Genomic DNA, 22,495 nt, shown 5'->3' with positions numbered 1-22,495 from the left:
TGTACAGGATATGTCCTCTTGTCTCCTATAGTTCCTTTAAATGAGTTCTATGTGAACGTTTGTTAAAGGTTTATATTATTACAATGGCCAGCATCTGCCCCCACATTCCACATACAACTGGTGAACAGCAGATGGCAGCAAACCCTTTCCATTTGTGAGTGGGTGAATGTGACCAGAGTCACACAAACAAATGCAGCAATAACTCTCATTTAAAGAAATATACTTGTTACTAATGTTAATGGGCCTTGGCTGTTTAGAGCACCTCTGAGCTCTTTATTTGTGCCCCTGCCCTGGTCTCCAGGTAAGGATAAGGGAGAGTAAGGGGCAGATGCCTGAGAATGAGGATGGAGATACCAGGGATGTACGTTGTTACAACCCAAGTTTTACCACGCAAGCCATTACAACGCATTGCTTTGGGGGGTGCTGGATAGTAAATAGTTTAATTTACTATTCCAACTCCAGTCCCTGTGGATAGTAGGGAAGGTGTTGGGTCGTAAATTAAACTATTACTTATCCTAGAGCGCCCCCCAGTGCAATGCGTTGTAATGGTTTTCGTGGTAAAGCCTGCTGTGTAAAAGCACGGCGTGGTAAAAGTTGCGTTGAAAAGGATGTTCCCCGATACCTGTGTATGGCCCTGCCATAAAGTGTAGACTTGGGTTGTACCAAGTTTGCAGTGCTGTGGGGGATATTAAATTACCGGCCCCTCAAATAGTCAAACAATGAACATACAGGTGAGCTAGAACAAAGCGCTGATTGGTTCCACAAACATGACAAAACAGCTTGAGCTTGGGTGGCCTGAACCTCCCAGAACTGCAACACAGTCCACACATACACACATTATGAGATTGTCAGACAGTGTTTGACACTTGGCAAAACATCACAGGATATACAGTCAAATAGGGCAGCTGAGAGAGAGAGACCCCTTCCTTCCATGCAGTGCTTTATTTGTAAAAATGTAACAGCAAGGACCACACACTGCCTATGCTGTGCTTCAAATCGTAGCAACAACACAACTACTAACCCTCACACTCCGACAAGTGTGACAATTCAGACTATTCCAGCCCCCTGAAGCTTTAGGAATAGTTTGGGCAGCAGGTAATAGCCTTTTCTAATGGATATTGAATGAATAATTTACTGCTGTTGTGGTCATCTCTAAATTAGTCAGACACCACCACCTTGTGGCAGACTGTCACAAGCACCGGTGTTGACAAATAAGTGATGGTTTTGAGAACCGGAAACCACCAGCTCAAATTAAGCTCTGCTGCCATGTCTCACTGTGGCCCGGGTCTCCTCTTGTTTCTGAACTAGGGTTTTAGAAAACAAGCATTGGGAAAGTGAATGCATCTGGCCAATATTTATTTTTCTGAATTGATGTTGGAGTTGGGTGTGGATCTGTGCATGGCAAGTAGGTAAGTAGTTGTGGAGTTAATAATTGAAAATTCAGACTTACTCTGTAACATAGTGATTAGGACAATATAGTGGATGCATTATTACTGTATGTTAATATTGTAATTCTTGATGTAGTCACACATCACAGGCTTTTGGGATGCTGACGTGATTGAGACAGAATAGCTCAGGAGAGTTCCAAGTCTGATTTAAAGCAGCAAAATCACTAACGATGAGTGCAGCAAAACACCTTTTATGTGGTCAAGTTTGGGACAATGCAAGCAGGACAAACACCTTTCATCCATTGAATCACATCATTACACCTGGATCTTCTGCAATAGAGAATTAACAGAGGCAATGTAAGGGATGGTCCGGTGAAAGAAAAGAAGTCTGTAGGTGGGGGATTATTGCTAAGACAATGAGGAAAAGGAAAAACAAAATAAGAGAAGAAAAGGCAGTAGAGTGGACAGAGAAAGGTATGGTATGGACAGAAATGAGAGAGATGGAAACATGGGGTTGACAGGAAATACTGAGGGAGAAAGGGTGCTTTTAAAAACAGACCAGGAGGGGGAAGAGAGGCTAGTGGAGAGAATAAGGACAGACAGAGAAAAAGAGGAGTACGGGGAAGAAGAAAAGAAGAGGGAAGAGGGAAGAAAGTGAAAGAGAGAAGAGATAGAATAAAAGAGACAACAGGAATTGATTCAAAGTAAAACAAAGGAGGGAAAGGGATGGGAAGAGAGAGAGAGAGAGAGAGAGAGGATAAAGTGAAGATAGAAAATAGAACAAAGATAGACCGTTAAGTTACCACAGAACTGATAAAAAAGATAGTAGCAGGAGAGAGAGAAATAGGGTGAAAGAGACAAAGAGGTGTTGAGTGAGAAAGATAGGAAATGACATGGTATTTGAGAGTGGAGAGAGACTGAGGAGACAGGTACAGGTAAGAAGCGTGTAAGGACATAGAAGAAAATATGATGAGGAGAAAATGCACATTCACAAGAAAGAAAGTGAGGGTGGGGAACAGAATTTGAGATAGGAAAAGGTATGGGATCTGAAAAAATGGTAAATGAGAATGTGCGTATTGAAAGGCGACAAATGTGAGGTGGAGTGCTAGAAAGATAGAAACAGGAAAGTGAAGAAAAAGATTAAGTAATAGTTGATTTGTGAAAGAGTGGATGCTGTCAGGGCAAAGCATAGAGAACAGGGAAGTTGAGATAAGGTGAGAAGGATAGAAAGAAATGAGGAAACAGAAGGCAGCAGTGGAGGGAGAATGTGCAAAGAGAGGACAAAGAATATGAGACATCAACAGCAGAGAGAAGGGAGGATAGAATGAGTGGGCGAGGAGAGCAAGTGACGATAGTTCAGAAGACGGGGACAAAAGAGGACAGTTGTACAGGACTCAAGTGTAAATGTAAATGTAAATGTAAATGTCAATGTTTTTGTACTTGTATAGCGCGCAGCTACCCGGACCGGGTCTCCCAGCGCTTGTACTCATACCGCTGAGGAACGCTTCCTGGCTTTCCTTGTGAAGTGTCCTCTCCTGGGCACCCCCATGGTGAAACCAGGCATCCTCGCGCTGTTGGGGGCCGGTGTGGAGATTAAGCAAGCTATTGCCCAGAGTTGCAGCGTGGGGCCCGTGATTAGAATAGGCACCGAGGCGAGAATATCAGGTCAGAGGAATTTTGAGCCCGAGACCCGCCGAGGCGAGAATCGAACCCTGGTCCCAGGCTAGACCTCTGCATCAGGGTCTGCCGCTCTAACCATTGTGTAGCATCCTCACCAGCTTGGGTACCCACCAATGACTACGCTGCACACGGTGCTTAATATTACATGTCTGTATCCGTCTGCATGTAACTGTGAACTCAACATTCTCAAACAAGCTTTCATTGCATTCCGCTGTCAGATTCTGTTAGGAGTCAAAAGGGCTCTGTCATAAAACTCTCAAGACACTACAGTATGGACAGCTTAGAACAGAGGAAGACAACAACAGGGCACTCTAGCAAAAGTGAAGAATTCACAATAAGGGGACACAGAGGAAAAAAAGATGGAGTGGGGGTGAAGAAAGCAGAGAAAGGAAAGATGAAGTGGGCTGAGCGAAAGGAAAACACAAAGAGCAAAAGCAAGGAATGGCAACAGGATTTAGGAAAAAGAATGATTAGAAATACGAGAAGGAATATATTGGGAAAACATCAGAAACAAATGATACATAGAAAAGGAAGCGTGAATGAATGAAAAGAGTAGTACATAGAAGAAGAGGGAGTACAAAGGACAACACTAGAGAGGGAAAGGTGTGCTATTTATTTTTCATGAGGCTGTCAAATTGTGACAAAGTCCATATGTGACTTATTCTAAATCATGCTTCCTTAGTCACATATAAGGTAATGTTATTCGTCAGTAATCCTGCTGCAGTTGCTAAAGATCTCGTTCACCCTTGATTTGATTAGTAAAGTCCTATGCCACAGGCTTTGACAGATAACTAGGGGCGGGTGCTAAACGCCACTCCGCTGGCAGAGTTCGCAGAGTTTTTCCCACCCCGTACTCCGCTAGGAAGTTGGATTTTCTGAAAAGCTCCAACAACTACAGTTGCTGCTGGTAGGGAACAGGGTTAGTGGGTTATGAAACATATTTAAAAAAAACACTTACCTCTTCCGCCGTCCCTCCCCGTAGTCTCTCCGCTTCTCTTCCTGACTCTGAGTCTGGAAGAAGCAGGAAGCACACAGGCTCCCCTAAGCCAAAGAACAACAATGCAATGCACCTGTACATGCTCTACACCCAGGCGGTGTATTACAGCCCGGTGGAGAACATGCTAAGTGCGCCTGACTATTTGACTGGCCAAACCATCACATGCACTTAAATCCCTGTGCCACCAGCCCTGCCCAAGTCCAGCCCAGCAGCAACAAAAAATACAATGATAATAACGTTGTTGTTACCATTTTATTTTTCCCTTCTCCATTGAGAGCAGTGAGAGCAGTGGGGCGACACTTCTCCGCATTAGCGGAGAAGCTGCTCCTTGCCAATCGCTGCGTGGCGGAATTTGTTCTCATGTGCAGCTCATCAATGTTAAGTTGGCGAGCATGAGCGAGAATATTGAGCACTAGAACACCTCCCGTGAGATTTCTCAACCCGAGCAGTCGTGGCAGGTCGCTCCCATTCACGTGGAGAAAGCTGCAGCTCGAGTATAAAATCTGATCGACCCTCAGTAAGAAGCCGCCCTCTCTGGCATACAGCGTGGTGCCATTCGCTCTCATTTCCCAGTGCAAAACAAACTCCTGGGGCTAAAAATCAGCTCTAGCAGCACAAAGTGACGAATTGCACCCACTCACGGAGTTATATGGTATCTCATGTAGTTTTTATGTAAATCAGGGAATTCTGCAGAGTGAAATTCCTTGAGTTCCGCACACCACTGCAAACAAATGATCCTGACATGGTCAGGTGCATTAGAAATTCATTTAGTACAATTTTGTTTGTGATCAGAAAAAATACAGATCCCAGAAATACAAGATGTGGCTCATGTTCATCCCTTTATCCAACCACTAGTCCTAGTGTTCTGTATCCATCCCTGCGCTGGGTTGTAAAATGTACAGACACATCATACATTCAACTAGGACTCAACACATCCTCTGTGGCCTCATCGCCGCATGAGGGAGGCTGGAGGTGGGTGCTTTAGAAGTAGATCCCATCAAAGACTGGGAAGTGAAGATGTGTTTGAAAGGTGATGAACATTCGGTGAGAAGGTAACATCCTCTGCCAACCAATTGTATTATATATTTAAAGCGAATATAGCACATTACAACGCGATGTATTACATTGTGTGCTTTTACAACTCGGTCGTTACAACAACTGCGTTGTTAGTACGCAATGCATTTACATCACAAGTCATTTCAACGATTTGCAGTAGGGGGCGCGCTGGACTTAGGAATAGGTTTAATTACTATTCCTACTCCAGTTTGCGCAACAGTAAGGAAGGTGTTGGAATTAATTTCCAATGCCTCAGCACCCACTACAGCAAGTTGTTGTAATAACTTCCGTTGTAAATTCATCGCGTACTAACAACGCAGCCATTGTAACAACCGCGTTGTAATATTACGGCGATGTAATGACAGATTCGAAATTGCTGTTTCCCATTTAAAGCAATTAGGTTCTTGCAAGAAGCAAAGGGTGGCACAATGCATTCATTGAGGGTATTTCAAGAGTGGGCTCTAAGCTTACCCATCCTTTTTTAGGTCTTGAATTCAAGACCTCTTGTATATACTTTAATATATACTTATATGTGTATGTTCTTTGTGTGCTCTGGAGGTCAGCCCTAGGATTCCGCTGCTTCCGCTTAGGGACTTTTTTTTCTGTTCATCTGCCTCCCTTTAACTCTCTTGATTGAAAACGACCAGTAGAGGTCAGTAAAATACCAGAATTGCTTTCCGCTGAGGAACTTTCTTTTTTTAAATTTTTCGGAAAATTACCTCTCTTTAACTTTCTCGATAGAAAGCGACCAGCAGAGGTCGGTAAAATACCAGAATTACTTTAGCATTCTCTAGATTCCAGTCCTTAAAAATTGTCTTCCATGAGCACCTGTAGATGATAATATTTTTTTCAAATCTTGTATTTTCAGAGATATGAGCACCAAAGCTTTTATAATTTCCAGCTGAAAGGCAATATTTCTCTCCATGTGTTCCCATACCTGGCGTGTCATGCAGTTTGGTGTGTGCTTTTCCTCCATGTTAAAGAACAGGAGATATTTCAGCACCCAGGCTAATGTGCTGTATAGCTAAATACATATGAGGTCGAAATCAGTAATCAAAATGCAACTCTCACATTTGACCTGTAACATGTTATTTTATTACACCCAGTGACCCTGTTACACACTGAAAACACACTTTTGCTGTCACGTTCTATCAATCTTCTACTTACACAGCGCCTCCTACTGGCACTGCGTGACAAACGCAAACAGCTCACAATGAAATGTTCTGCAACATGCACGCTTCTCGACTCCTTTCACATGAGAATTTTAATTTATTAAAGCTGCTTTCAGACAACAGTGCAGAAACATAGTTGCCTTAGACACAAGCGTTTGTATACAAATATATAAAATTTGTCAATAGAAATGTAGAAAAAGAAAGAACAAATAATTACAAATTTAAAGAAATGTACCACAAATCGTGGGTTAAACCTGCCACGATAAGTAAAGAAGCCTGTATTAAGGTTCCGCTTTTATCCTTTCCAGCGCTGGCACACAATGTGCTGCCTAGCACTAATGTAGGCACACTTGCACTTTTGTGCAAGGGTGCCTGCGTTGTAAGATGGATTGCTTTTTTGGGGGATTTATTTATTTATTTATTTATTTATTGAATAGTTTTCTATAGCGCGAACATGACCCTTGGGTATCAGAGCGCTTAACAACACATGGAATAGGTTAAAAACACAAACATATATAATATACAATATGACTGTAAAGAAATTAGTTAGGAATACTTCCATACCGGGTCGATTTAGGAAGATAATGTAAAGATAAAGATAAATAAAGACCAGTACATGTTTAAACACGAATATATAATGCTCTGAGGTAGGTTAGGGACTAATTATATTATATAGATGTACGAGGTCTTTCCGTATATGATTGTTTTTAGTGACTTTTCTTTAGGTCTCTATCTTCTCCAGTCCCAGGGTTGGCATCGTGCCGATCGCTGTTATCATCTTATCGTTGGTGATTTTCTATATATTTCACAAGTTGTTATCTAATAATCACCTCAATGTCAAGTCTTAGATGGTCAATTGTCTTGCCTATGGAAGGAACTTACTCATAAGAAACAATACTGTGAGACATTTTCCTGTTTCTAAGCATGCTGCTGGATGCAGCACACATACACAGAGAAAGTAACAAGGAAAAATAATGACATTTCTCCTTATTACACCTCACATGGAGATGTGTAGCCTTTTGACGCATTCAACCACAAATGGTAAATTTAGGAATGAGCCAAAATCAATGGGTGTCTGCGTGGGAACACACGCGTTTCACCCATGGAAAGCCTCCCTGGTGCAGAGGGATGCAAAGCAGTGATGTATGCTGTGTTGTGTTACTCTGCAATTGTCAAGCCACTCAGGGTCATGCAAGGTGGCCTTGTGCAACTTGATAAATTAGGCTTCGGTTCTACATCACACTTTCGCCCCCTTGCGTGGTGCAAGTGCGACACAAACCCTACACACATGTGCCCCTCAGTTTGTAAGCTTATACAGGCCCCAAAGCTCAGCTCCGTAGGTGGTTTGACTTCCAAATGTTGCTTGGATCAATTTGTTGATGTGGTTTGAGGAAGGACCACTGTGTCTGCACACCAGCCTCGGACTGCATTAGTAGAAGCTTCTCATTAACGTAATGCGGTTTGAATGTGAGTTTCCAATTTTAATGAGCTCTCAATTGTTATCCCCAGACATTTGAAAGATTCACCTTCATCCAGTCTTGTATCATTTATGAAAAAAAGAACACTTCTTGTGTTGCTTTGTCTTGAAAGTCATGACTTTTGCTTTTCCTTTATTTATAATTACATTTTTTGAAACTGCTGTATTCTCCCTTGGTTGTGAGTTTGGCTTGCAGGCCTTTTGGGGTTTTGGATATCAAAATAGAGTCTTCAGCATAAATTAGGGCTGGGATCTTGATGCCATTTATTGTTGATCGTCATCAGAGGCTTTTCGCGCTTCATGGTATAAGTTGTTTGTTTAGAGGATAAACAGAAGTGGTGACAAAAGACATATTTGCTTGTCCCCTCTGCAGATATATAGGGTCGGAATGCTTTTTGGGGAAGCGCCCGGGGGGTGATGGCCTTGCTCTCTTTATAAAACCATAGGCACCTATGCAGTCACTTTATAGAGGATAGCTCGCCAATGGGCTGGGGTTCTGCCAATTGTTATGCTTTGATGCCATGATTAGGGTCTATCACTCTCCAATTCACTTTGCGGGGTATGTGCCTCCAATAACAACACTGCTTTATATGTAAGTTTCTAGTCACCGAACACCCTCCTGAATAAGTTCCATGTACACTGGCAGCATCCTGTCATGTGGATGGTAGTATTTGGTGTCTTCTAGGGAAGGGCTTGCTGACCTGTGGGGTTTATGTGGGTTGCCCTCCCTGTGTAGGTGCCTGCATAGGAGTGCAGTTGTTGACAAGCTGATTTTCGTAGTATAACATGATATGATTCATTTAAACTTGATATACCGTCGACCCGGCGCCACGATAATCTGCCACGGGTGACCCTCATTGCTTGGGCCCACACAATCACCTGCAGCAGGGTAGCATCTCTCAACAGCCTCCCTGGATAAGATGGCCACTGTGAAAGTTTCAAAACAGTCCCTTGTCGTGAAATTGGCTAAATTTGCGCATACCAGGTCAGAGGAGGCGGAGGAACATCGAGACCCTTTGGAGACTAAACAACAATCTGAAGAAGGGACCCTGACTTTGGCTGACGTGATGGAGGTGATACAGGAGGTCTTCACTACTTTGGAACATAAGATTGGCAGGGTGTCCACCAAAATTACATAGATACGGACAGATCTGCGGAACATGGATGGCGGGGTCAAAGCAACCGAAGAGTTAGTCGCTACCCTATTTACGGATCGGGGCTGCGCTCATCGGAGCATGTGGTCTGCCACCCTTGAGGCCTCACACCCAGGGGGCCCCACCGGCTCCCCTAGGAATGCAACAGAACCGGCGACTGCGCTGAGTATGGCTCATCTGGTGAGTGCAGCTGCCCTTGCTCCTGTACTCCCCCCTTTCCAACTGGAGGCCTTGCTGATCCCTACCATGTCACCCCCAGTGAGACTTCTTTTACATCAACTCTCGTAGCCTATGTATCTATTAAAATATGTTTTTACCAAACATTGAGACCTGAGCAAACATGGTTGATGCCCGATGGAGTTGCTAGACAACTAATGAGGAGATTGGCCTTGGTTTTCCCCCTTGACCATCACCTACCCAGATGGACATTGGACACAGTTCTTCCTCGTCTCCCTGTTATGGCTCCTTCTTCCCCTCCTTTCCCACAAATTCTCTCTAACTCATTGTCTATTTACTGTACCTTACTACGCTATTGTAACTGTTGTAATTGGTAATGCAATGTTCCTCTGTTATAGCGCTATGATACCTCTGGGTCTTGCCAGCGCTATATAATCCTTTTTGATGTACCCGTAATGCAACAATCCTCTGGTTAAGCGCTCTGATACCTCCGGGTCTAGACAGCACTATATAACCTCTGCAAATCAAATAAACTAAAAATTGGTTTTCCTGAACACTGAGACCTGAGCAACATGGCTGATGACCGGTGGAGCTGCTAGACAGCTAATGAGGACATTGGCCTTGGTTTCCTCCTTGATTGTCACCTACCCAGTCGGACATTAGGCACAGTTCCTCCCTGTTTCCCCGCTATTACTCCTTCCTCCCCTCCCTTCTAAGAAATCTTGATACATTGTTTATGTGCAATGTATCTTACTATGCTCTTGTATCTGATGTAAATTTTAACGCAACAATCCCAAATGTAAAACGCTCTGATACCCTCTTTGGTCAAGTTCACGCTATATAAATATATAAAACTTTATAAATAAATCTTTGATGCATAGCAGCCTAGAAAGCTTTCCTGCTGTGCTGAGGTGCAGGGTGGCTTCACGCAGCCTTGTAAATATGGGCAGGCACACTGCGTCACTGGTGTATCAGAAAAAGTGATGCACCGGCGGTGCAAGGGGCTTGTAAATAGGCCCCATAGTTCTTTACTAATGTTCCCTTTTTTGATTGAGTCACGCCTGAGAGGTGGGTCTGTCATACAGCAGTTGGATTAGACGCAGATGCCCTCGGTCGATGCCCAGAATTGACAGTTTGGAGAGGATGTGGCCTAGTGGTTAAACAGTAGAGGAAGAAGCAAGGGAACAGGATTCTTAAGTCACCTTCCTGTCACAGCCACAAATGGTTTCCTGAATAGCTTCCGCAGCTAAATACACAGCTTGCCTTTTACATGACAAGGGTTTGCTGTCTGAGGTTGTCTGCTAAGGACTCATGGTGATAGGAGGGTGACATTTCATTTCCTCTGTTTTGATTTGCTCAGCTCCAGCCAAACGTAAAAGTACACACTGCTGTGCATGAAGTTATACTAACTCAGAGCAGTCACAGTGGCTAGAGAGATGTACACACACCTTTTACAGAGCATTACATTTCTTAGTGTTTTGTACCTTGCACTACCCGGCTTAGGTTGTGGTTCATACGCTGTTTTTTTTAGCATTTTGGCCCCCTTCTACTGGAGTAAATAAACTGCCCATATTTGTTTGTGGCTCAACTTTGTGACTGTTAAAATGCTGATCAAAACCTGTCTATTTACCTGCCCTCACTTTGAGCTTGTGCTGTCTTGCCATCTCTAAATGTGGCTCAGTGCTGTGAGACTTCATTTGGAGTGAGCCGTCTAGTGCGATATATCAAGTCTATAAAAGGTGACATTACATAGCTAACTGTAACATAATAAGGTTGGATAACTTTACCACAAACATTGCTTTAAGATTGAGCAACATGTTGTTTTCTCTTTTTGAATGCATGACAAAGATAAAGGGAATTGGTAGTTCTGTGATAGTTTTACAACCTTTCTTAGGTCTGTCTTGACAGCGCAGCGGTAGCAGGACCTTATGCGATTACCTAAAAAGGGTGTAAATAAAACCTCAAATGAGAAGAGCTTTGGCTCCGCCCACATGTTTGTAGCCAGGAGTACATGTTTTGATAGGCATGAAGTTGCTTGATTCCTCAAGACAAGGCCTTTGACTTCAAGCAGCTGCGATCATTTTGCTTATTTATCCAGCTCCCTGAGCCAGCACCAGTGTGTCTGAGCTTGAGCTTTCAGAGGCACAGTCATGGCATTGCAATGCTTTTAAACTGTCTTATATTAATAGATATTTTATCGTGTTTATTTTCCTCTGGCACAATCACAGGTTGAAAGATGGACAACATTAACTTTAGAATTCAGTGTGCAGTTTTATGTTTGAGAGCTCACAGCTACACTATTCCAACCAGATGTTTAGGTTGGCTTAAATGTTCAAATGTCACCTGAACTTCTGTGATCAACAAAAAAAGCTTTGAGAGTCTACTGACAGATAGGTTTTGCTTCTATCAGGCCCGGACTGGCCATAGCGGGCACCGGGCAATCCCCCATTGCGCCGCACCAATGGGGCCGGTTTTGGGCCCCAGGGGGCCATTTTTGTTACAGGGTTATTTTTCCAGCATATCTGCAAAATTGGCCCTGTACCAAAATTGGCCGAAAACCGGCACCGGCAAAGAGCACAGGGGCACCTCCAATCCCCCGGGTTGGGAGGAGGGGCCGGCCGAACACTTTGCCTGGGCCAGTTGTGGATCCCAGTCCGGCCCTGGCTTCTATCCACATGTTAGCTCCCTTAATTACAGGATTCAATTGGGCTGAACTTGTGTGCTTCCACTAAAAGACTGCTTGTATTGTAGCTTTTGGCAGGTGGCAGAGCTTATTCTCAATACAGAAGAGCTGAGTTGGTTATGGTGGCAAACCATCAACCATGGTGATAGGCCTGGTCTGTTATTATAAAATTTTATGATAAAAGCACTAGACTTTACTATTTATTGGGAAATGCATGTGTTGAAGTTGGTAGCTATTCAAGTATGGATTATTACACTGCATTAAAGCCTACAAATAGGTATTTTGCTACACGGAATCCCACAGATTACCGTAATAAGCCATGACTTCGGTGTTGGCCACCCAGTGACAGAGAGTAGATATAGATGGTTTGCTCTGGAGAGATAGCATGTGCTCAGCCAACTGTATTTGTGTTTACATTTCTAATTTTTTCTCTGTGTCTATAATGGATCACTTGTAGAAAATCTTACCCTGAGAACAGTAGGCCTGAGCGGGTTGTAGTGACAATCGGTATGTCTGTTCGGTGGGCTGGTAACATCATGTTCAAAGGCATGCTCAATACCACAGGTCTGTTGAGCTTATTATGAAATATTATGACAAACGCAGTTGGTCTAACTTTTTAAATAATTCTGAAAAGAATATGTTAAAGCCAGTAAACCTTTAACAGTTGGTTATTATCACATTGCATTCCAGGCTATAGATATTTATTTTGATATATGTAATCCCATATATTACTGTAGAAGGCAAGGGTTTTGGTCCTGGCCGCCCACTACGACAAACCCTAGGGGATTTCACTGTGATGAATCTTGTTAGGCGCTGTTGAGAAGGTTCATATATTGTTTTGCAAGCTGTACTTATCTACACATTTGTACATTTATAACTGTATGCATGATGGATGCAGGTTTATGTGAATTGGGTAAGGTGTCAATCCAATGTTATATGCTAAAAGGCTTCTTCAGTTCATTGTGAATATTCATGCCACATTTCATAGGTTTAATCTGTTTAGTATGAAAAGTTATGACAAAGCCAGTAGGACTGACCTACTTATTGTGAAGAACACTTTCCAATTGGCTTTTAAGGATGGATTGTTATTACACCTGTAGTCAGGCATTTTGCTTCATGGAATCTTTCGGCATACTATAGTAATCAGGGGTTTTGGAGTTGGAGATGACACTGAAAAACCGCGGGCTGGTATAATTCTTGTGAGATTGTTTTAGGAGAGATAGTATTTTGCTTTGCCAATTGTCACTTTTTTTTGCATATAAACATTCAAGAGATGTTTAAAGCTTGTGCTCAGTACAATGGGCTTGAGTTAGTTATGTGACAAGCCGACGATAAATACTAGAGATCTTATCAGCTTTCTGGGAAATGTTATTTCAGATTCCTTAGGTGTGATCTGATTACAATACATGGGATACTACAATTCCTGTATAAACGCCTCTCTCCAATTTCTTTATAATTGGCGACTTGTGAAACACCGAGTCACTAATTATAGAGATTAGGCGTCAGAACTCGACTGTATTATCGTATTGCAGTCAAGGTCTGACATAACAAGGCCTGCTGCCAGAACCAGCAGCCACGGTGAAATGCAGGTCACAGAACAGCTGTTTAAAGCACAGAAAATGAAATGTTTCTTTTCATTTGTGTGCTCAACTTTTCTTGCTTACAGTGACTAGCAGAGAGAACATGATTATTTGTTGCATTCCTAAAATACTTATGGAAACTGTAGACTTTTTCTGCATGTTTCTACACATTCTGAGCTACTGCAGTTTTATTTTAACTGATTAGTATTAAACTTTCTAATAACTTTTTGTTACAAAAAAGTAACAGGTTTTTGAGGTGTTTAATTGTTCACGAAAGGTTCTATGTTGATGCTTTATTTTTGCAAACATGCGCTCTCTTTTATCTGAAAGAGCCACCCACCAAGGTTTTAAGTGGTTTGTGGGAAAGGTGATGGTGTGGCCATGTATTTTATGACATAAAATACCCCCTGCTGTAAATGATAAGCCTATTGCAATTCACCACGGAGTTCTATAACCTAGGTACTCAGCCTTTAGCCTCATTTCTGTATTTGGATATCAAACTCCTCAGTGACTCGCAATATCCTTATAGTAACCAGCGTGTTACCAGCAATAGGTACCCTAATACCATATACTCACCTGGGCCCATAAACACACATTCACACAACCTGGTAATAAACCGCTGGGGTCAATTGTTTGTGATTCTTTAACCATTCAAGATTAGTCTCTTCTTATTCTCAACTAATATTTCACCGATCAAAAAGTTCTTTCCTCTGGTCAATGGACCAAATTAGTTGAACTAGTTGATGGTGAAATGACATAAATATCGTCTACTTACATTTGATGAAATAACCACAGACTCAGGAAATATTTTGAATCTGTAACAAGATTAATTTCATGTGAACCACTTACAAAGTACAGTACAGCCACCGTCAATCAGAGGAAGGAAGATTCAGTTGATCATTCATCAAAATATATGCTTTTATATCAAGCAATGACTTATGCTCAGAAAGGAGAGGATAGAGAGAAAAGAACATTAGCACATACGCAGACATTATATTACCTAGGATGGCGTGAAAACCAGCCCCCCAGCCAAGGAGCTGGGAAGGGTCCCCTGGGGAAAGATCAGGCGACAAAGGCTTCAGAACAGAAATCAGGACAGGATAGATGACCTCTCTACCACCAACGCTTGCGTAGCACCCCTCTCTAACACTCTCTTCCTCCTCCTGATTCTTCCGCGATCTTCTTCTAAGTAAATTCATTTTAAATAAAGTGGCTCTGCATTCGATTCTTCTTTAGCTTCTCTTGTCACTCCGACAACATCCCGAGCTCTGCAGCATTCAGCATCAACATCTCTAACTAACTATGAACTACCTCAAATATACCCTACAATATTCATGTACCTCCCAAAAATGTTTCAATATCATGAAACTCCTAACTCTGATTGGACAGGCCACGTGGGATGATTATCACACCAAGCTTATTTTCCAATCTAGTCTTTCAGTCCATTGTTTAAAGATCCCACCCCTTAATTTTTATTCACAAAATGTAATTCCCATCCATATTCACATCACATTAGAAACAAAAGTATAAACTTATCAGTTCCCATTCATCTTAGAGGTTTTTGAGCTGGTTCTAAGGGTATGTATCCGTTTCGACTTTGAGCTGCATTAAAAAGTCACATCACTTCTTCAGGCTTGTTCATATCATGCATGCGTGAAAATCGGGTGGCAAACAGACCTTAGACTCATAGGAAAGGCCCAAGACACAGACTAACAAAGGAGCCAAAAAGACATTTGTTAATTTTGAAAATAAATGGTTTTACTGTATACAACCTATCTCTACTCTAATCCCACTCTTTATTTATGCCTTCATCGCATTAGCATCAGTAAAATAGCATGTGTTAGTTATAGCCAAGCAGATGCTGAGCATGTAAGCTTTTAAGCAGACATATTAATAGCATTTGCGAAAGCGCAAGAAATTCACTCCAAGTGACAGCTCGTCATACTGCGTAGATGCAGCTGACGCATGCGCAGTCCAGTTTTCCCGTTAGCAGCCATTTTAGAATTTCACTCGAGTTACTTATTACTAATAAACGTAGGCAAGCTTCTCTTTCTTGTATGTTTGATGTTGTGCATATTAATTTACACAATACATGGTTAATACAATATTAGAAGTTAAACGAGAGGATTGTCTTTGAGCATGTCTCTTTTCTACGATTCCTTGCTCCATCAGAGACACATCTCCCTACTTCTATCCTGGTGCGGCCGCAACTCCAAACATGACCGCACCGGGAGGCTTTTTCAATATTGAGGAAGTGGAGCCTCGTTTAGGTGAATTAGAGGAAAGTACCTTAGCACAACATTAGGTACACCTCAGGAACGTTGCTTTTTTCAACAAAATGACAGTTGCAAAGCATTTTACTATGAAGATCACTGAGTCTGCCCCTTGCTGACCCTAATTACTTACCTATTTCTTAATTAACCAATTTTGTATACCCCACATCTATTTTTAGCCCCCCATCTACAGGGAATTACTCTTTACTATACTATTTATAATTAACTTTAAAAAAAGAAAAAAGTCTGATCAGCAATCAGATTCTCTAGTTGAGGGAAAATTAGAGGAGATAGTTAATAAGGCTATTGGGAAATTGATGCGGTCGTTGGATGAAACAATCAATAAAAAATTAGAAACCCTTTCACTAAACCAACTAAGCGATCAACCTGCGTGCTCCTCCTGGACTAATAAGCCCCAGAGAAAAAGACCATCAGTTGACGACCCTCACAAAAAAAGTAAGAAATCGAAAGAAAGAATCAAGGGTTTACCGGAGGAAGCCGATGATGGACTTGGTGTGGGCGACTCTGTGGATGGGCATGAAAGAGGGAAAGAGGCCCAGTTGTCCCAACATCTAGCGAGTCTGATAATGACCAGACATACGATCCCAAGCTGGAATTATCCTGCTCTTCAAAGTTTGACTCTGACTATGAAGACTCCCACGACCAAAAAAAGAACATCTGATGAGGCATCAAAGGCCTCTGGGTCTAACATGGGGATCCTTGACCCACTAGGAGACAATATGTTTGACCCCCTCCTGATAAAACTTCCCCTGTCACCTGAATAGACCCCTTCTCAGCACGTGGCTGAATATATTGTCTTCTGGCTAAGAAGGGAAATTTATAAAGATGTGAGGTCTCACCTACGATCCGAATGCCCCTGAACATCCCTCCCTGATAAAACAACTGTTACACCAGAATTAGACCCAAAGGTTGTAAACTTCATTAACAAATGGGGAAAAGACCCTAGAAGAGGCCTAGATAGAGGTTTAAAGTCCTGCCAGGACTGACTTCTAGATATCATTGGCCCTCTTACCAACATCTTCGAGATAGCTGAGACCGCTTACCTGAGCGAAACACAGGTGGACTCTAATGAGTGGGCGCAAAGAGCAGTTTGCCTTTTAGGAAACGCAAACACAGCTCTTTTTAATGAAAGAAGGAAAAGTATCCTCCCGAAGCTCGACCCCAAACAAATGGAGCCTGCCAATAATGAAGGAGGGCCATCCTCCCTTGGCCAACGTTTTTGTTATAATTTTATTAAGGAGGTGGCAAAGTATGTGTGCATTTTCAGTTCAATTCAAAAAGGAAAGTTTTCCATGACAGAGTTTTTGGAAGGGCCGGGTGAACAAGGGGTCTGTTCCCCGGCCGAGGTATTCCTTCCCCGGTTCCAGCGGCGATGGGTAGGTGCGATTAATGCAGCTCAGGCATTGACCAACATTGTGGTGGAAGATCTCCCTGAAGCTTTACCCGCTGTACACTGTCGTTGTCTGATTGTTTTTAACTTTAGGTATTAACAATCACAACCCGAAGAAGGGTAATATACCATTGCTCTTCCCTTCACCCACTAGGATGGTAGCCAAACGAGCTTACATACACCATACCGTGTGGTAATAGTGTAGACAGTTACATATACCCCTAGATACTTGCTAAATTAGTCCCCCTGGTCCTGAAGAATCGCTTAATACATTTTAGAGTAGCGAGAAACATGTTGACCGGACTCTAACATATTCCAGATGAGAGTTGGAAACATCATTTTCCACTACTCTCCTCTAGGAGATTGTTTTTAACTAAAGCAGTGGCCCTCCTGAATAAAGTGTCCTTGGTACCGCTAGCTTTATTTTAACTCACATAGTTACGTCTAGCCTGAATCCTGGCCCCATACCCGCACTTCATCTATACGGCAGGGCACGTCGTGGTTGGACCTTCTGCCCCTGTGAGAGCAGTAACAGCCCCAGACTCCTTCTTTTTGATACCAATTCCTTCCTCAAACCCCTTCTCAAACTTATACTCAAACTTTCACCCCAAAGACAAAGAGGTCGTTTCAGAAACACCAGAGGAGACAGAAGACAAAAAAAATCTCTTCAGGTAGGTCATATGAAAGACCTTTTAGATTCCCTATAAAGGTGGGAGGGATACTAGCTCAGTTCTGTGGGAACTGGAACTTAGTGACACAAGACCCCTGAGAGTTACAGATTGTCAGGGGATACAAAATAGAATTTATAGACATACCCACTTAAACCAAAACTCCAAGGGAAATCACCGTTTTGCAAGAACACTCAAAGTTGGTAACAAAAGAAGTAGAGGACCTGCTAGCCAAAGGCACCATCAAGGAGGCACTCAATCCAAAAGTCGGCTTTATCAACAACATCTTCTTAGTAGAGAACAAGGACAAAGGGATGAGACTGGTCATAAACCTCAAAGACTAATAATACTTGGTCCATATACCTACTGTTGTATTCCTGAGAATCACTGTTGTTGTGTGCCTGCTCCATATGTCTGCTGGTCTGTGACTGCAGTGTTTGGTTGCTGGTAGGTGCCTCCTCTGCCTGCACTGCATTCATATTGGTGTGTAGGTGCACTTATGCCTGCTGTCGTGTGACTTCTGGTATGTGGCTACACTCAGTGCCTGCTAGCCTGTACCTGTTCTCTGTGCCTGCTGGTCTGTGGCCAAATTGTGTGCCTGCTAGTGTGTGCCTGTTCTCTGTGCCTGCTGGTCTGTGGCTAGACCGTGTGCCTGATAGTGTGTGCCTGTTCTCAGTGCCTGCTGGTCTACGACAACACTGTGCGCCTGCTAGTGTTTGCTTGCACTGTATTCTGGCTGGCCTGTGGCTACGCTATGTGCCTGACGGTGTGTCCCTAAATTGTTCACTTAATGCCTTGTGCCTTCTTTCCTGTGGCATTAGTGACTCAAAGGAATGTCTGCCACCAGAAATTAGTTTTTGGTAGTGTGCCCAACTGTTCTGTTGTTATTTGTTTTCCTTAAAAATTAGATTGAACAGCACATTCATTATATGACTTCACAACTCTCCCTGGTCTCTAATTTCTGTTATGACTTTCTAATAATGTTACATTCTAGGTGTAAAATGTTCTTCCTCACTCACAGGCCCTTCGGATCATTGGCCTACAGTAGCAGGACCCTCTCGATTCTCGACTGATCTTGGCTCATAAGCCCTACTTCTGACTACCACATCTCTCTGAAGATAGGCAGGCTGTACAAGGAGGAGAGCTCTGCCCTCAATGTCACACCTGTAAATATGCATTGATGCATCACTAGTATGTTGTCCTTGTTGAGATCCAGTCGCTTGAGGGTTGTGTGCGCGCAAACACGCCGTTGAACTGTGGGACCTAAGCAACACCAACGCCCCAGACGTCGTCTTCCTGTCGGAGACCTGGCTGAACCCCTCCTCAGCACCTGCCATCGCCATAGCCATCCCGGAAGGCTACAAGATCACCCGCAAGGACCGCACCAACAGAATAGGAGGAGAGATTGCCATCGACCCCGACCGCAGTTCAGCGACTCCATCACCGACTTCATCAGCACACATGCCCTCGCCTCCACGGACTACATCCTCCTCGGGGACCTGAACTTCCACCTCAAGAACAACAACAACGCCAACTCCTCCACCCTGATTGACAACATCGGCAACCTCCTACTCAGACAACTCGTCCCAACACCCACCCACTCCGCCGGCCACACACTTGACCTCATCTTCTCAGCGAGCACTCACGTCTTCTTCAACCGCACCTCTGAACTCCACTAGACCGACCACCGATGCATTCACTTCACCTTCCGGAAACCCACCACACACGACCACACCCAGCAGATGCGTCACCACAGCTGGGGCAAGATCACCGAGGACCAGCTAACCACCACCGACAGCCAGAGCCCACCCGTGGACCCGACCGACCCTGACGCCGCGGCCCGCAGCATCAGACAATGGATCAACGACTGCGACAACATCCTCGCCCCGCTCAAGAATCCCCCCAACACCCACTCCAGGTACAGAGCCAGCTGGTTAACTGATGACCTCCAGACCTCCAAGCGAACCTGCCGAAAACTAGAAAAAAACTGGACCCACAAAAGAACACTGGAAAGCTACCCACCAACTCATCGGAACCGCCAAAAGGACCGCCTTCAGAGACCTCATAGACAACAACAGCAAAGAGCTCTTCAACGTCGTCAAGGAACTCTCCAACCCTAGCTCCAACACCAACGACATCCCACCGTCACAAGACCAGTGTGACTCACTGGCCACCTTCTTCCATCGCAGACATCCATGACAGCTTTGATGCCATCACCACCACCACCGACACCCCACGACCACTACCTGCACTAACCTCCTGCTCTCCTGGACCAACATCAACAACAACGACACCATCAAGATCATGAACACCATCCACTCCGGATCCCCGGAAGATCCCTGCCCACACCACATCTTCAATAAAGGCAGCAGCATCATCGCACCCCACCTCAGGAAAACCATCAACATCTTCTTCGAGACAGTGACCTTCCCGGACAGCTGGAAGCACGCAGAGATCAACACCCTACTAAAGAAACCCAAGAGCAGACCCCAAGGACCTCAAGAACTTCCGGCCCATCTCCCTGCTCCCGTTCCCGGTGAAGGTCATCGAAAAGGCTGTCAACAAACAACTGACCAACTTCCTCGAAGAGAACAACATCCTGGATCTGTCCCGGTCCGGGTTCCGTAGCAACAAGAGCAGCGAAACTGCCCTCATCGCCGCCACCGACGACATCAGGATCCTGCTCGACAACGGAGAAACCGCGGCCCTCATCCTCCTGGACCTATCAGCCGCGTTCGACACAGTCTGCCACCGCACACTAAGAGCACGCCTCCACGACACCAGAATCCAAGAGAAGGCCCTGGACTGGACCACCTCATTCCTCTCCGGGAGAACCCAGAGCCTCCACCTCCCCCCTTCTGCTCCGAAGCCACCAAGATCATCTGCGGCGTACCCCAAGGCTCATCCCTCAGCCCAACGCTGTTCAACGTCCACATGGCACCACTCGCCCACGTCACCCAACAGCACAACCTCAACATTATCTCCTATGCTGACGACACCTAGCTTATCCTTTTGCTCACCAAGGACTGCCACACCACCAAAACCAACCTCCGCGAAGGAATGGAGGCCATCGCCGACTGGATGAGGAACAGTCGGCTGAAGCTGAACTCGTACAAGACAGAGGTCCTCATTCTCCTCGGCCTGGGACGACTCCTGGTGGCCGACTGCAGTAGGAGCACCCCCTTCACACACCGACTATGCACAAATACTGGGGATCATCCTCGACTCCACACTCTCCATGACAAAGCAGGTCAACGCCGTCTCCTCCTCCTCCTGCTTCAACACTCTTCGCATGCTTCGCAGGCTCTTCAAGTGGATCCCCACCAAAACTAGAAGGAAAGTCACCCAGGCCCTCGTCAGCAGCAGACTGGACTACGGCAACGGACTCTATGCAGGAGCCCTGGCCAAACTCCTGAAACAACTCCAACGCATCCAGAACGCCTCTGCAAGCCTGATCCTTGACATCCCCCGCCGCATCCCACCCCACCTGAAAGACCTGCACTGGCTCCCCATCAACAAGAGGATAAACTTCAAGCTCCTCACCCAAGCACACAAAGCACTCCACGACACCGGACCAGCATACTTCAAGCGCCAACTCTGCCTCTACACTCCCCATCCACCTTTGGCAGACCAAAGACCTCCTAATCTTCAGGAGACTCCTCAATACCTGGCTCTTCGAACAGTAGCAGCCTCCCCCCAGTGCCTTGAGACCCTCACGGGTATGTAGTGCACTTTACAAATGCTATGATTGATTGATTGATTGATTGATTGAGAAGTTCAGGAGGATCGGGCTGCTGTTTCTCCCCAATCAAGGAGAGTTCTAAGGTTGTCAGCAGCAGCAATCAGGGCGGTCTCAGTGCTGTGGTTGGTGCAGAATACAGATTTTTGAGGTGACCAGAAGATTGTTGTTCTCCAGGTGTTAAATGCGTGGAAGACTGATGGAAGACTGGGAAAGGGTAGAAGAGAAATGGGAAGGTAGTTCTTCAGTTCGCTGGGATTGGTTTACGGGTTTTTGAGAAGGGGGTTGACTACTGCATTTCTTTCTTTAGGGAATGTGGGCATGGTGATGGATGCATTGAAAATGGCAGTGTGCTTGTTCCTGATCATCTGGCACCCAACGTTGAACATGTGGTGGAGACAGGGGTATGTGGGTGCTCCTGAGTGGATGGAGTTCATGACGGCTGTGGTGTCTTGTGTGGTGAACTGGGCCCAGGCTGTGAGCAGTTGGTGGAGGTCTGACTATGAGGAAGCGAGGAGCCCCGTGACTGAAGACTTTGAAGAGGTGCACAAAAGCTGAAGAGCCCCAGCACAAGCTGTAGATACTGATCTTATTACAGGGACACAGTTCTGGGAAGTCTCTGACAAGCAATCACCTAGGTGAAGTAAAACAGGTTCTGCAACTGAAAAGAACAATCACACTGCCTTTCTTCTGCTTCTGAACATCTTGCCGAGTGTCAGTAAAACCAACAGCCTATTATTAGTGACTTTGAATACTATGGGGGTATATTTACAAGCAAGTGGCGGAGCGTGGATTAGCTCCAAAATTGCTAACGCTGCACTCCGTCACTTTAGAAACGCTGGGATGCACCTTATTAACAATATTACAGTGCCCCCCTGAGTTTCTCCCTGTGCTGATGCTAAACTCAGCTGCCTAGTGCAAACGCAGGTGCTTGCATTAAGGGAATGACTGTTTATGTGCAGAAAGGTGTTCCTTTCTCCATATAAACAAACCAGAACGGTGATTTGCAACTCCTGTGTGTACAGCATTGTGCAGCAGAC

This window comes from Lissotriton helveticus, chromosome 4_1, assembly GCF_964261635.1.
Source record: "Lissotriton helveticus chromosome 4_1, aLisHel1.1, whole genome shotgun sequence".
Classification (NCBI taxonomy): domain Eukaryota; kingdom Metazoa; phylum Chordata; class Amphibia; order Caudata; family Salamandridae; genus Lissotriton; species Lissotriton helveticus.
This window is presented reverse-complemented; position numbering follows the sequence as displayed.